We start from the raw sequence: 13,842 nt of genomic DNA, 5'->3' as shown, positions 1-13,842 counted from the left end.
TACAGCAAGTATTGAGACAGTTCTCGAGAAATAATTTTGCACACCAATGTGTACAGTCAGCCTACACTTTAATGAGGTTTCTCACAAAGCTGGGGTTACTGCAGCATCGCAAAACTGCTTCCAGCCAAAATTTGTTCATGAGATCGATTGAATTACGTAAATTCTCAATTTTTCTCAATGTACGCCTGTTTTGTGAGCTCACAACACTGCAAGGTGAGACTACTTTTTGTCGGTTATCGTCCCGGCTGTAAAACATCTTGCTTGCGATCGAGCTGGGCGTTGAAAAACTCCTTATTGTTAGCTCTACTTGCAATATACCTCGATGCTAACTTAAATGCACAGTTTCACTAATTAACTCTGCCTATTTCTAACGTCCGTGCGAAGCACCCGCCTGCTCGCTCACCAAGAAGGTTATATGCTGAACTTTTCGCTTCTTGGTGGCGACAAATCTCGACGTTGTATAATGCTGAACATTCGCTACACACATTGCTTCGGACTAGCATACGCAAAGGAACGACGAGCGAATAAGTATACGCGTCAATACGTAAGACGTTATACCGTGGCCGTAGGCTGCGCATACACTCAGTTGTATCGACGATTAAGACGCGTCATCAAGCATATCTGCACAACCAGTATGCACGCTAATGTACCTGAAATGTCTGTTTTTGACACAGCGTGAGAACATGTTGGGAGTCAACGACGGCCTAAAAGCAAAAGTTGAGATTCCTGATCACAGCCGCTCGACGAACACGTAACGTGCAATTGAGTTCGAATAATAGAAACGTAGGTTATATACGCTTTGTTCACGTTAAAGAACCCCAGGTGGTCTAAATTTCCGGAGCCCTCCACTACGGCGTCTTTCATAATCATATAGTGGTTTTGGGACGTTAAACCCCACATATCAATCAATCAATCAATCAATCATATATACGCTTTGTTATAACGTGTCAGTGGAAGAGATTTCTTCATCCTGATATGCGAGCTCGTATAATCTAAGCAGCGTACAATTGACGTAGCGATTCAGCAAGCTGATCTTCGGATGGTCGAGCTGGTCATCTGCTTGACCGTCTGAAGCATTTTCACATGGCAGCAACACGCATTTTTTTCGCTGCAGCCCATACGTGCACACGGTTATTTCAATGTGGTCTTTGCCAATACTTCAAATGCGTGTCGCTAAGCGTGCCCGTACGCCATGCATTAAAGCATTTTGCAGCTCCAGTACTGAAGCGCAGCCTAGCACAACATGTTGCTACTTTGGCTTACAACCTGCGAATCTGCAAGCGCGCTCAAACCGGGCCCCAGTGCACAGTTTCCTGGCTTACCAGCGAGCAGCGTGTCTGTGTGGTGCCTCTAGCGTGTCTCACCCTGGTCCCAGTGCTCAGCGTCCCAGAGTGCTACGTATTTCAGTCAGACCAGTGCTGAGACCAGCGATATCACAGCTATGCCAGCCTTCTCCAGTACAGTCGCAATCTCTTTGAGATTGAACACAGAAGCGCGTGGCTTTAGGGGATGCCAGCGCTGTTAAATGGCGGAACCACGAAGCATCGCTCATGCGCAGTGCGGCAGGGCTGAGAAGATTCTACCATCGCGCACATTGCGTCAGATGAGCAAGCGCGTGACGGTAGGAAAGCCGGGTGCTTCAACGTGGCGATAATATTTAACTTCTGATTATCATCCACCTGACTCACGAATAAACTTCAAAATATGGTATGTTTAAAGCATCATTGTTGATTTATCGCTGGGGGCTTTCCTCGACGCCCATTTTGTATTTCAGCATAACCTAGCGCCGGGGCACACTGCAAATATTATATTGAACGAGTACACAGAAATTCGCCGGATCCCAGTGGTTCTCCTCTGGCAAGCTTGAGCATATGCTAAAACATATGACAATATAGATAAAAGAAGCAATGGTGCGGCACCCTATTAACGCGGCGACGACATAGAATGTTCGGCAAGATTGGCAGAATATTCGAGCACATAGTTGCTTTTCGCCAGCTCTGTACTCTTCACTACCTTCCGCAATGGCCGCAGTGCTCTTAATTTTCAAAAGGGGACATGACAAAATAATATTGTAACATAGAGGTAAACTATTCCAGATTGCTGATACATCTTCCTGAAAGTAATCAATCATTCGTGTAACGTGAACGAAATAACAGTTCAGGTGTTTGTGCTCCTTTACTAGTTCACTGTACGACTACAAGATCGCAGGAAAAAGACAAAAACCAATTGACATGACAGGCATCAGAAACGCACGGATTGAACTGAAAGCATGTATACTTTAGTTGCCGTTTAAATACGACCACGAAGGATGCCGCAAATAAGTTAGCAGACGACGCACAGCACATCGGTGACGTAAAGCAGGTTGGGAAGCTAGCCTCCACGCGCTTGCACGCAGATTCTATCACGTGTCACCTAACGTCGCTAGTAGCACCGCAAGCCACGTTCTCCTCTCTTCACTCACAAAAGGATTGCGACTGTACAATACCAATGCCCTCCAGCTCTAGTGACCCACCTCGCGCGTCCCAGCAAAATGATAGCACTTCCAGCGGGTTCACAATGCTCCCAGTACAAAAAAAAAACTTAGTGGGAGGCACTATTTTTTGTAATGGGCTTGGGAAGGTTGGCTAATAACATTGCATGTCTAGCTTGGCTTAGCACCGCTAGCACAGGCAGTTGGTGTCGACGTTGGCGAGATTGGTCATTTGAAGCGCTGATAATTATGTTTTAATTTTATATCTCTAAAATGAAGCGCGAGCTTTGTCGAAGAGTATTTAGGCCCACAAGCGTACCGCAGTGAAAGGTAGAAGTGAAAACGGGCTTTTCGAACTTTCTAACACGTTGAATTGTTCAATTGCAATATGACGGGTTCTGTGAAAAAGCAGTTTTGGCTCTAATTTTTATGCATGCGACATTTCCAATTGAGTGAGCAAGTATCCATGGCAGCCGTGAGCAGGATTCGAACCTACGACCTTCGAATAACGCGTTCGATGCTCTAACCACTGAGCTACCACAGCGGCCTTCCCTCAATCCACCTTTTTGGGTTTTATATGTGAATTTAGAAGTAGGAGTGACAGTCAGCGCCATCTATAAGCCAAACGACGAGTGTGAAAACGCTCTTATGCGCATGTTTGGCGTCACGTAGCACGTGAACTTATTATGAGTGGGCAGCTGATTAATTGTCCCTCTTATACAACCTAAACACACCAAGTCTGCCAGTACGAGACCCTCGTTCAATGAAATAAGGGAAAGAAGTGTATACCTAAGGGCTCGTTTTTCCGTGTTTTAACACAATATTATTGAGATCTAACAGACAGTAATGCCAAGGAATGTTCAGGGGAAATTATTAGAACCAATGGAATGTAAATAAGAAGAAAGAAAAGTGGATGAAAAAATAAAGAGCCGTGAGCAGGACGTACTGTCGTACTGGCAGACTTGGTGTGTTTAGGTTGTATAAGAGGGACAATTAATCAGCTGCCCGTTCATAATAAGTTCACGTGCTACGTGACGCCAAACATGCGCATAGGAGTGTTTTCACACTCGTCGTTTGGCTTATAGATGGCGCTGACTGTCACTCCTACTTCTAAATTCACATATAAAACCCAAAAAGGTGGATGGAGGGAAGGCCGCTGTGGTAGCTCAGTGGTTAGAGTATCGAACGCGTTATTCGAAGGTCGTAGGTTCGATTCCTGCTCACGGCTGGTTATTTTTTCATCCACTTTTTTTTCTTCTTATTTACATTCCATTGGTTCTAATAACTTCCCCTGTACATTTCTTGGCATTACTGTCTGTTAGATCTCATATATATAGATATATATATATGTATATATATGTGTATATATATATATATATATATATATATATATATATATATATATGTATATATAATGTAAATGCAAGGCGATAAGCGGTGGAAGCGTCAGGACAGAAGCAACAAGAGCTGGGCGGATATACGGGCGTTGTCGCAGCAGCAACCAGGCAGTCTCAGCTCGCGCCTCGCGCCAACGTGTCGATGTCGCTGCGGTAGTGGGCATTCCTTTTCACTAAATATCGTCCACCGTCGGAAAAAGAGCCATCGTGGCGACTCACGGAGAACAGAGTATGAGCGGATCGTAGTATGATTCAACCGCTGTACGTGAATGGTTTCACGACCGTGAAAGCGCTGGTCTGTGGATGGCGTCAGGGGTTGGATGATGCAGTTAACAGGTGAAGCCTGCGAAACAACGTGGTAGGGTCCCTGGTATTTTGAAACAAGTTTCAAAGAAACACCTGTACGGAGAGCTGAAACCCAAAGCCACACAAGGGTGTCCGTAACATAGTTAGGGTACGGGTGGTTATCGTCACGCCGAGATTTTTGTCTCCATTGGTCGATGGTTGTGAACGACTGGGCGAGCTTACGTCATTCCTCGCGCCGGGCCGCTTCAGAGATGGGCGTAGACCCGGAGGAATCGGGGCGGGAGGGCAGAATGGTAGCTAGTGTGGTGGAAGGGTGTCGGCCATATAACAGGAAAAATGGCGGAAAGCCCGAAATCGCCTGTGGAGCAGTATTGTAGGCGCATGTCGTAAAAGGGGGAATGAGGTCCCAATCGGAGTGGTCTAAGGCAACATACTTAGATATCATGTCGCCAAGGGTACGGTTGAATCTTTCCATCAAGCCATTCGTTTGGGGATGGTAGGCGGTGGTAGTCCGGTGAATGATACGGCATTCTACATGGAGTGCATTGACGACTTCAGAGAAGAACACACGTCCTCTGTCACTGAGAAGTTCACGCAGTGCGCCGTGACGAAGAATGAAGTTCTGCAGGAAAAAAAATGATACGTCACGTGCTGTGGCACCAGGCAAAGCGGCTATTTCTGCGTATCGCGTCAAGTAGTCGACAGCGACAACAATTCAATGGTTTCCGAAAGCCGTGAATAGAAGAGACCCGTAAAGATCGATTCCGAAGAGGTCGAGAGGCCTGGCTGGGCGAGGAATTGGCTGGATCGGATCAGAGGTGTGATGAGACAGAGCTTTCTGTCGTAGGCACTGCGTGCATGACTGAATGTACTTGCGCACAAAGGTGTACATGCCTCGCCAATAAAACCAATAGGAAATCCGAGCGTATGTTTTGAAGATGCCCGCATGTACGCACTGAGGGCCAGCGTGGAAAGCTGAACGTATTGCAGCAGGAAGATGGCAGGTATGACCAGTAACCATTTTCGGCCGTCAGACTTGATTTCCTGCGATAAATGAGGTCATCGCAGATCTCAAAGTGAACCGCTTGACGGCGTTGTGTTCGAGAAGATAAAGAAGTCGACGGGTCTGAAAGAAATCGCCGAAAAGTGTTGATCCAGTCATCCTTACGTTGCTCAGACGCCATGTCGTAGTTTGCTGGAAACGCAACCATTTTGTCTACGGCCTATAGACAGGCAGAACTTTCCGATGATACAGGTGAACGCGGTAGGGCGTTGGCATCAGTGTGTACGTCAGGCAGACCTGTAGACAACACGGATGTCAAACTCTTGCAACCGCAAAGCCCAGTGAGCTAAACTGCAGGAGGGGTCCTTCAACATGGATAACCAACAAAACGTGTGATGATCGGTGACTACGTCGAAAGGGTTGCCATATAGCTACGATCTAAATTTACTTAGAGCCCAAATAATTGCCAGACACTCCTTCTCTGTTACAGAATAATTTTTCTCCGCTTTGGGGAGGGTACGGCTTGCGTAAGCAACTAGGTATTCCTGGAATCCCGATTTGCGCTGCGCGAGTACAGCGCCGAGTCCAACACCGCTTGCATCGGTGTGTACCTCAATCGGAGCAGTCGGGTCGAAGTGACGCAAGATTGGCGGTGAGGTTAACAGGTGACGGAACTTTTTGAAGGACACATAACAGGCGGGTGACCAAGCGTAACTTTTCGAGTCATTCCACAAAACTTTAGTCAAGGGGACGGTGATCATCGCAATATTCCGGATAAAGCGGTAGAAATACGAGCAGAGTCCGAGGAAGCTGCGCACATCCTTCAGAGATGAGGGTATAGGGAACTTTGCAACTGCCTGAAGCTTGGCGGTGTCAGGAAGAATACCGTCTTTAGAGAAAACATGGCCGAGAATCGTGGGCTGACTTGCGCCGAAGCGGCATTTTTTCAGGTTTAGCTGAAGGCCGGCGTCTGTTAGGCACTGTAGTAATTCATCTAGCCTGCGGAGATGCGTGGGAAAATCTGGAAAAAATATAACCACGTCGTCTGAGTAGCACAGGCATGTTTTCCACTTCAGGCCACGCAAAAGATTGTCCATCATCCGCTCGAATGCTGCGGGTGCGTTGCAAAAACCGAAAGGGATGACGTGGAATCCGTAAAGGCCATCAGGTTTGACAAAAGCTGTTTTAGGCTGATCTTCAGGCGCCATAGGGACTTGCGAGTAGCCGCTCCGTAAGTCAATAGAAGAGAAGAACTCCGCACCTTGAAGGCTGTCAAGGGCATCGTCGATTATCCGTAAGGTGTAAACGTCCTTTCGAGTTATTTTGTTAAGACGACGGTAGTCAACACTGAAGCGAATTGACCCGTCCTTCTTCTTAACGAGAACGACTGGAGATGCTCAGGGGCTATTCGAAGGCTGGATGACGCCACGCTTGAGCATGTCAGCTACTTGGTCACCGATAACCTGGTGCTATGTCACGGACATGATATGGCCTTTGACGCAGTGGTGCTGGTGGCCGTGTCGATGCGGTGACACACAGCTGATGTGTGGCCGAAGGGACTATGCTGGCAGTCAAACGAAGAACGGAACTTGTCCAGGAGTCGTAGAAGCTGAGCACGCTGGGAAACAGTCAACGTGTCGGCGATGGAGCTGTTCAGTATGTCAGGTCTTGTAGTCTGCAGTGAAGAGGTACAGGTTAATCCAGCGACTTCGTGTTCGGCGAAAGAACCAGTCGGCATGTCAATAATTGCAGCAGGGTCGGGACTGTAAACACGCCCGACGCACTCGCCCCAAAGTGCTGTTTCAGGACATGACAGCATATTTGAGATGAGCAGTCTGCCGACACCGTCATGAAGTTCCAAAAGGGTATGAGGTAGTAGCGAACACTTGCGATGAACGAAAACGGCAGATAGAACGAAAACGGCAGAAGGGCACTTGATTCGGCGAGCGCGTTGCAAGACACCATGGCAAGGGCAAAGGAGTGCGGCGGTATGGTAATGTCTTCAGCAACAAATGGTTTGTCCCCGGTTTCAACCGCGTCATGTAAAGTAGCGTCGCTAAACACTTCAAATGCCACCTCAGCGCGTGAGCAGTCGATGACGGCCTTATTAGCGGAGAGAAAGTCCCAGCCTAAAATGAGGTCCTGGGAACAGGAATCCAACACTAGTAATTCGACGACATAGATGAGGTCGTCAATCGCAATGCGAGCAGTACAGGCGGTGGCCGGCGTGACGTGCTCTGCGCTTGCTGTACGAAGCGATGTACTTGCTTGTGGCGTTATAACTTTTTTGAGCAAGCGGCAGAGTCTGGCACTGATCGCTTAAACTGCGGCACCAGTGTCGACAAGAGCGAGTGCAGTGACCCCTTCCACATATACGTCCAGTACATTCGTCGGTGAAGAGAGAGGCCTTGGTCTTTCCGCGGGTATCGCAGTTCCTGCCTCTGGAACTTCGGCAATTAGTTTTTCCCGCTCCGGCGATGAAGGACGACGACGCATCGGCGATGGCGAGCGGCGTCGATGTGATGGCGAGCGACGGTTAACAGGACGGTAGTGGTCGGCGTACGATGACATCTGGTCGGGATGCTGAGAGCCTACGAACGAAGGGCGTGGTGGCACATAAGGGACAAGTTGGAAGCTCTGGTGGTAGTTCTGATGATAGGCAGGAACGCGCCGACGGCAGTATCGCGCTATGTGGCCAGGCAACCCACAGGCAAAGCATATCGGCCGATTGTCGGGTGTACTCTATTGTCCACCACTCTGAAGGGACCTGGCTGAGCGCACCGAGAAGTGGGCACGGCTGATGGTAGTGACCTAAAAGTCTGAATAGGTGGCCTTGCGGCAACCTCAGCATAGCTTAGAGTTGCATTCACTTCGGCACAGGCCACAGGAGTCGACGATGGCGAAGTGTCGCGGGCAGGTGGCAGAGCAATGCAAACTTGCTCCTGGATCACCTCACGAATGTTTGCTGGTAGATGTGATGGCGATTGGCCAGCTGTTGATAGCAGCGACAGCTGGCGAGTGACCTCAGCGCGAACAAAGTCTTTCATGTGCGATAGCAGCGAGTGAAGGTCTGAGGTGGTTGCCAAGCTTGAGAGGGTGTTATCAGGGACGAGAGGCCGTCGCGTAAGAAGACGCTGTCGTCGGAGCTCGTCAAAACTCTGATACAGCTCGATGAGCTCCGAGACAGTGACAGGGTTTTTCGAGAGGAGCATTTGCAAGGCCTCGTCGGAAATGCCTTTCATAAGGTGTCGTACCTTTTCAGTTTCCAGCATCGTCGGGTCCACACGCCGGCAGAGGTCGAGGATGTCCTCGATGTAGCTGGTGAATGTCTCACCAGTTTGTTGGGACCGGCTTCGTAGTCGTTGTTCTGCGCGAAGTTTGCGCACCGCGGGGCGTCCAAAAAACAGCTGTTATGCAGGTCTTGAAGGTTGTCCAAGTAGGAATGTCCGTCTCGTGGTTTCTGTAACAAAGCTTGGCGACATCCGGTAAATAAAACATCACGGTACCCAGTTTTATGGCATCATCCCAATTGTTGGTACCGCTGGCTCGTTCATAGGATTCCAGCCAAACCTCAACATCTTTCGCGTCTGTGCTGCTGAAGTAGTCGGGTTCACGCAGGAGCTGGGCATCGGGACAGCCCCTGGGTGGCGAAGGCCGGGGGAGTGTGAAGACAGCGTCGTCAGGCATGACGGACGGCAGTTTTCGTTTACGCAATTCCAGGGTCGGGGAAAACTGCAGCAGCCTCCACCAAAATACAATGTAAATGCAAAGCGATAAGTGGTAGCAGCGTCAGGAGAGAAGCAACAAGAGCTGGTCGGATATACGGGCGTCGTCGCAACAGCAACCAGGCAGTCTCAGCTCGCGCCTCGCGCCAACGTGTCGATGTTGCGGCGGTAGTGGCCAATTATATATATATATATATATATATATATATATATATATATATATATATATATATATATATATATATATATATATATATATAGGCAGGCATGGTGGTTGAGTGGCCGTAGCGTTGCATATAGTCTAGTAGATCCTCCGTGAGCGGTCACAACGTGGTTTATTTCGACGTTTCGGCCTAGAGTCTGGCCTTCATCAGGAATAAACCCCATGTGTCCTGATGAAGGCCACACTCTAGGCCGAAACGTCGAAATAAACCACGTTGTGACCGCTCACGGAGGATCTACTAGACTATATATATATATATATATATATATATATATATATATATAGTGGGAGTAATAATTCAATGGGCCAGTTAGTCTTCGTGAAGGTATGGGATATGGCACAACGGGAGCGTTGTCAACAAGGATAAATATATTTATTTCCCAACAGTTTCGGGAGGGGACCTCCCTTCATCAGGGGATGAGTTATACTGACATGAACTTCCTTGCTGCCGCGTCCCTCTCGCCTTGAAAGACGTTTGCGAGAGTGAGAGGGAACTGGAAGAAGGAAAAAAAAGAGAAAAAAGACGAAAAAAGAAAGAAAAGAAAGGAAGTAAAAAAGAGGAAGAACCACTGTGACCACCAGCAGTGACGATGTCGCCACTACCACCAGCGAGGCCAGCGAGCCAGCGGGTCCCACCAGTGAGTCAGAGATCGGCGGCAACGGCTTGCACGGTAAACTCCAGTGCCAAACCCACTCAACAACAGGGAGCCGAGGGACACAAAGAGCCATCCAGGGTCCCAGCAGTGACGACGTCGCCACTCCCACCAGCGAGGCCTTACAACACCAGGCGGACGAATGCGGCGAAGACCAAGGCGGCGGCTTCTAAATGACACGGGGAAACAAAAGGTACGGGCTGTCTTAAACAGGCATGGTCCCACTCATTTCTATCGATTAGGAAAATCATTGAAAAGCGGGTGCAATACGAAAAACACGCAGAACAACTAAACAAATATCTTTCTCACGAAATTGCACCTAAGGGTCTCCGCCTAGCCTGCAACCCCTCAATGTCTACACTAAGTGAAGCAGAAAGGGGGAAGTGGGAAAAAATATTACTAGAAGCGTCCTTGCAACTGACTCGAATCATTGCGGACCATTGTGAGCGTAAGGCCGCCGAACACAGTGTCACGGAGGCCACGCAGAAATTGGTATCTAATCTCGGAGAGCATGAGGCAAGAGAACTGGAAAGATATGAACTAAAGAAGAGAGGCGAAATTTCAGTAGTAAAAGATAGAAAATTCAAGCGGGATTGCAGTAGCTCCACTGCTCTGCAACAGGAAAATAGGAATGAGGCCGTACAAGAACACCAGGGACCACCCGTACCTCAACCTAACTTTGAGGAGAAAAATGGGAACTAAGAACCACAGTGCAATCCTAATCAAAACATCCTTACTCTCGAATATGACGCTGACACTCCCGTGCCACGTGACAGCCAAGAGCAGCCGAAAACTTATGAGGAAAATGTCCTCAATCTGTCAAACACAACACTCACACCCGCTCAGCTTCAACTTTTGTCGAGAGGCTTGACCTTTTGTCCATCATCATCCGGTAAATTCAATGAATTTGAACTGTACCAAGACCTCGATAACTTTGCTCGTAATCTCCGCCTCCGTGAATACTTTCATGATCGCAAGGACTGTACGAACGAGAATAGAGTGATTGGTGGTGACAGATCATGGTGTCCGGGTGAGCAGAGGGACAAACACCTCGATATGTATATATCAGCAGTTCAAAAAGATATCATCAGAGCGTATGGAAAAAATCGGCCATATCGAAACAACATATCAAAGTCAGAACGAAGGGCACTCGATGAACTACGAAAAAACACTGGAATTACTATCAAACCGGCTGATAAAGGAGGCTGCATAGTAATTCTAAATACGTCGGACTACTTAAAGGAAGGGGAACGACAGCTATCAGACACAAAATTCTACAAAGAACTTCCAACGGACCCGACTCCCGAATTTGAAAGGGAGATAAAAGTAACCCTAAACAATCTCCGCCGGGACGAGAAAATTACCGGCAAAATGTTAAAAGCAATGTTACCGGCCCACTCTGTTCCCGGTCGATTCTATTTGCTCCCCAAAATACACAAGGCAGGTAATCCGGGACGTCCGATAGTATCCAGTAACAGCACATCAACAGAAAATATATCAGAATTCATCAATTCCTTAATAAAAAACACCCCCCCAAATTTTCCCTATTACCTAAAGGACACAAACCACTTCATCTGCGAAACTTCAAGTCTCGACATCCCAGGCGGCAGTTTTCTGGTGACCATGGACGTGTGCTCACTGTACACCAACATACCCCACCATGACGGAATAGCGGCTATGGTTTCTGAATATGTAAAATCTGACTCATCAACTAGTGTAAGTGGCGAGGTACTGTTTACACTTCTTGAACTTGTACTAAATTATAACCATTTTGAGTTCAACGGCAAGCATTTCCTTCAGGTCAGTGGCACTGCAATGGGCACGAAAATGGCCCCAAACTTCGCGAGCACCTTTATGGCTTCACTTGAAATCCCATTCATTGAGGGACGCACCTTGAAACCTTTCTACTACAGAAGATACTTAGACGATATTTTTATGATATGCAACCATGATGAGGGAAGTCTTTTCCGCTTCATAGAGGATTTTAACAAATGCCACCCGTCAATAAAATTCACGCACAAAATTTCCAAAACTAGCATTAACTTTTTGGACGTTACTGTCACGGTCGAAAATGACCGCTTGTCAACAAACCTTTACAAAAAGCCTACAGACCGTCAAATGTACCTACATTTCAACAGCAGCCACCCAAAGCATTGCAAAACGGGTATTCCATATTCTCAGGCCTACCGGTACCGAAGAATATGCACCGATATGCGGGAATTTGACAGACACGCGGAACACCTAAAGCATTCCTTTTTGAAACAAAATTATCCGGAAGACATTATTGACGATGCCATACTACGTGCTCGCAACGTGAACAGGAATGATATAATTAAGGGACCAAACAAAGTACCTAAAACGACTTCCCAAACGAACCTTGTACTAACTTACTCCTCATCAGCGCCACGAATCAACAACATACTTTCCCGCCATTTCAACATAATCAGGCAAAGCAAACGACTAACTTCTATTTTCGCGAAGCCACCTCACGTGGTGTACCGCCGGGATAAAAATCTGAAGGACATTCTTGTCAGGGCAAAAACAAACACCCCCAAAATTCAATCAGGGTGCCATCCCTGCGGAAAATCTCGATGCAAGGTATGCCCACAGATGCTCACAACACGTGAATCCAAAGCGAACTTCTCGGATTTCAAATTCTGCATAACTGAAAGCCTTAATTGTGACTCCAGTAACGTAATATACATGCTACATTGCAACATCTGCGGACAAGAATATATCGGCCAAACAGACACGCCATTTCGGCTGCGGTTCAATAATCACCGGTACCACGCCACTTCACTGCCGAAGCTACCTTTATCTAGACATCTGCGCCTGCCAAACCTCAGTTTTAAAAATATTAGCGTAACTCTTTTGCAGTCCGGTTTTTCAAACAGACGCGAGCGCGAACAGCGTGAGGCATATTTTATTTTCCAATTTCGTACATTAGTAGCCGGTATCAACGAGGACCCCGGAAAACTCAACTGCCTCCGAGAAGTAAGCCAGGAGAAAATTGGTGACAAAGATTGATAGCTGGAGACCATGCTTTTTTCTGACTGACTCGTACGTGTACACTGTACATTTTTTTTTCACATGCACATACAAAGTGTTTACGTTCGCCTACCACTTCATGACCGTTGAAGGGAAACGGACGAAGATTAAAGGTAAATAGCCGACCGACCCATTAACGAGAAACCTTTCCTTTACACACACCGCTCGCCGCCCGCCGCACGACCAAACGACCAATTACGGGGAAACCCCTTTCTTTAGGCACGCCGTCCCGGGCCCTCCCGGCACCGCGGCGACAATCTTGGGTGGCCAGACACACGCCAAGAACTGAACAGCACGTGATATGAACCGTAGGTGGATGTAGACGGACAGTTGGCTTCGTTCACAGTGGTTCTTCCTCTTTTTTACTTTCTTTCTTTTCTTTCTTTTTTCGTCTTTTTTCTCTTTTTTTTCCTTCTTCCAGTTCCCTCTCACTCTCGCAAACGTCTTTCGAGGCGAGAGGGACGCGGCAGCAAGGAAGTTCATGTCAGTATAACTCATCCCCTGATGAAGGGAGGTCCCCTCCCGAAACTGTTGGGAAATAAATATATTTATCCTTGTTGACAACGCTCCCGTTGTGCCATATCCTATATATATATATATATATATATATATATATATATTCAAAGCTGTACGACAGTTATCTGACACTGCTTTTTACCAACAACTTCCCGCTGATTCTACCACTGACAATCTCGTCATCATAAAAAACACCATTAAAGCATTAGTAAAAAAGAAAAGGCTCAACGATAAGACAGCACGCAGCATCATTCCGCTGAGCCCTGTTGTCGGAAGATTTCCCCTGCTCCCAAAGATACACAAGTCAGGAAATCCAGGCGGTCCCATTGTTTCGTGTATTCGAACAGTAACCGAAAACATATCTCATTACGCTGAGAGTTTGATGAAATTTCTTCCACCCACATTCGCTTCATTGTTAAGGATACCAATAATTTTTTCTATGGAATTTCACACATATCAGTGCCTGATGGTTCGCTTCTGGTCACGATAGACGTCACCTCC

This window comes from Rhipicephalus microplus, chromosome 3, assembly GCF_043290135.1.
Source record: "Rhipicephalus microplus isolate Deutch F79 chromosome 3, USDA_Rmic, whole genome shotgun sequence".
Lineage (NCBI taxonomy): Eukaryota > Metazoa > Arthropoda > Arachnida > Ixodida > Ixodidae > Rhipicephalus > Rhipicephalus microplus.
The sequence above is the reverse complement of the archived record's forward strand: the minus strand, read 5'-3'. Positions refer to the sequence as shown.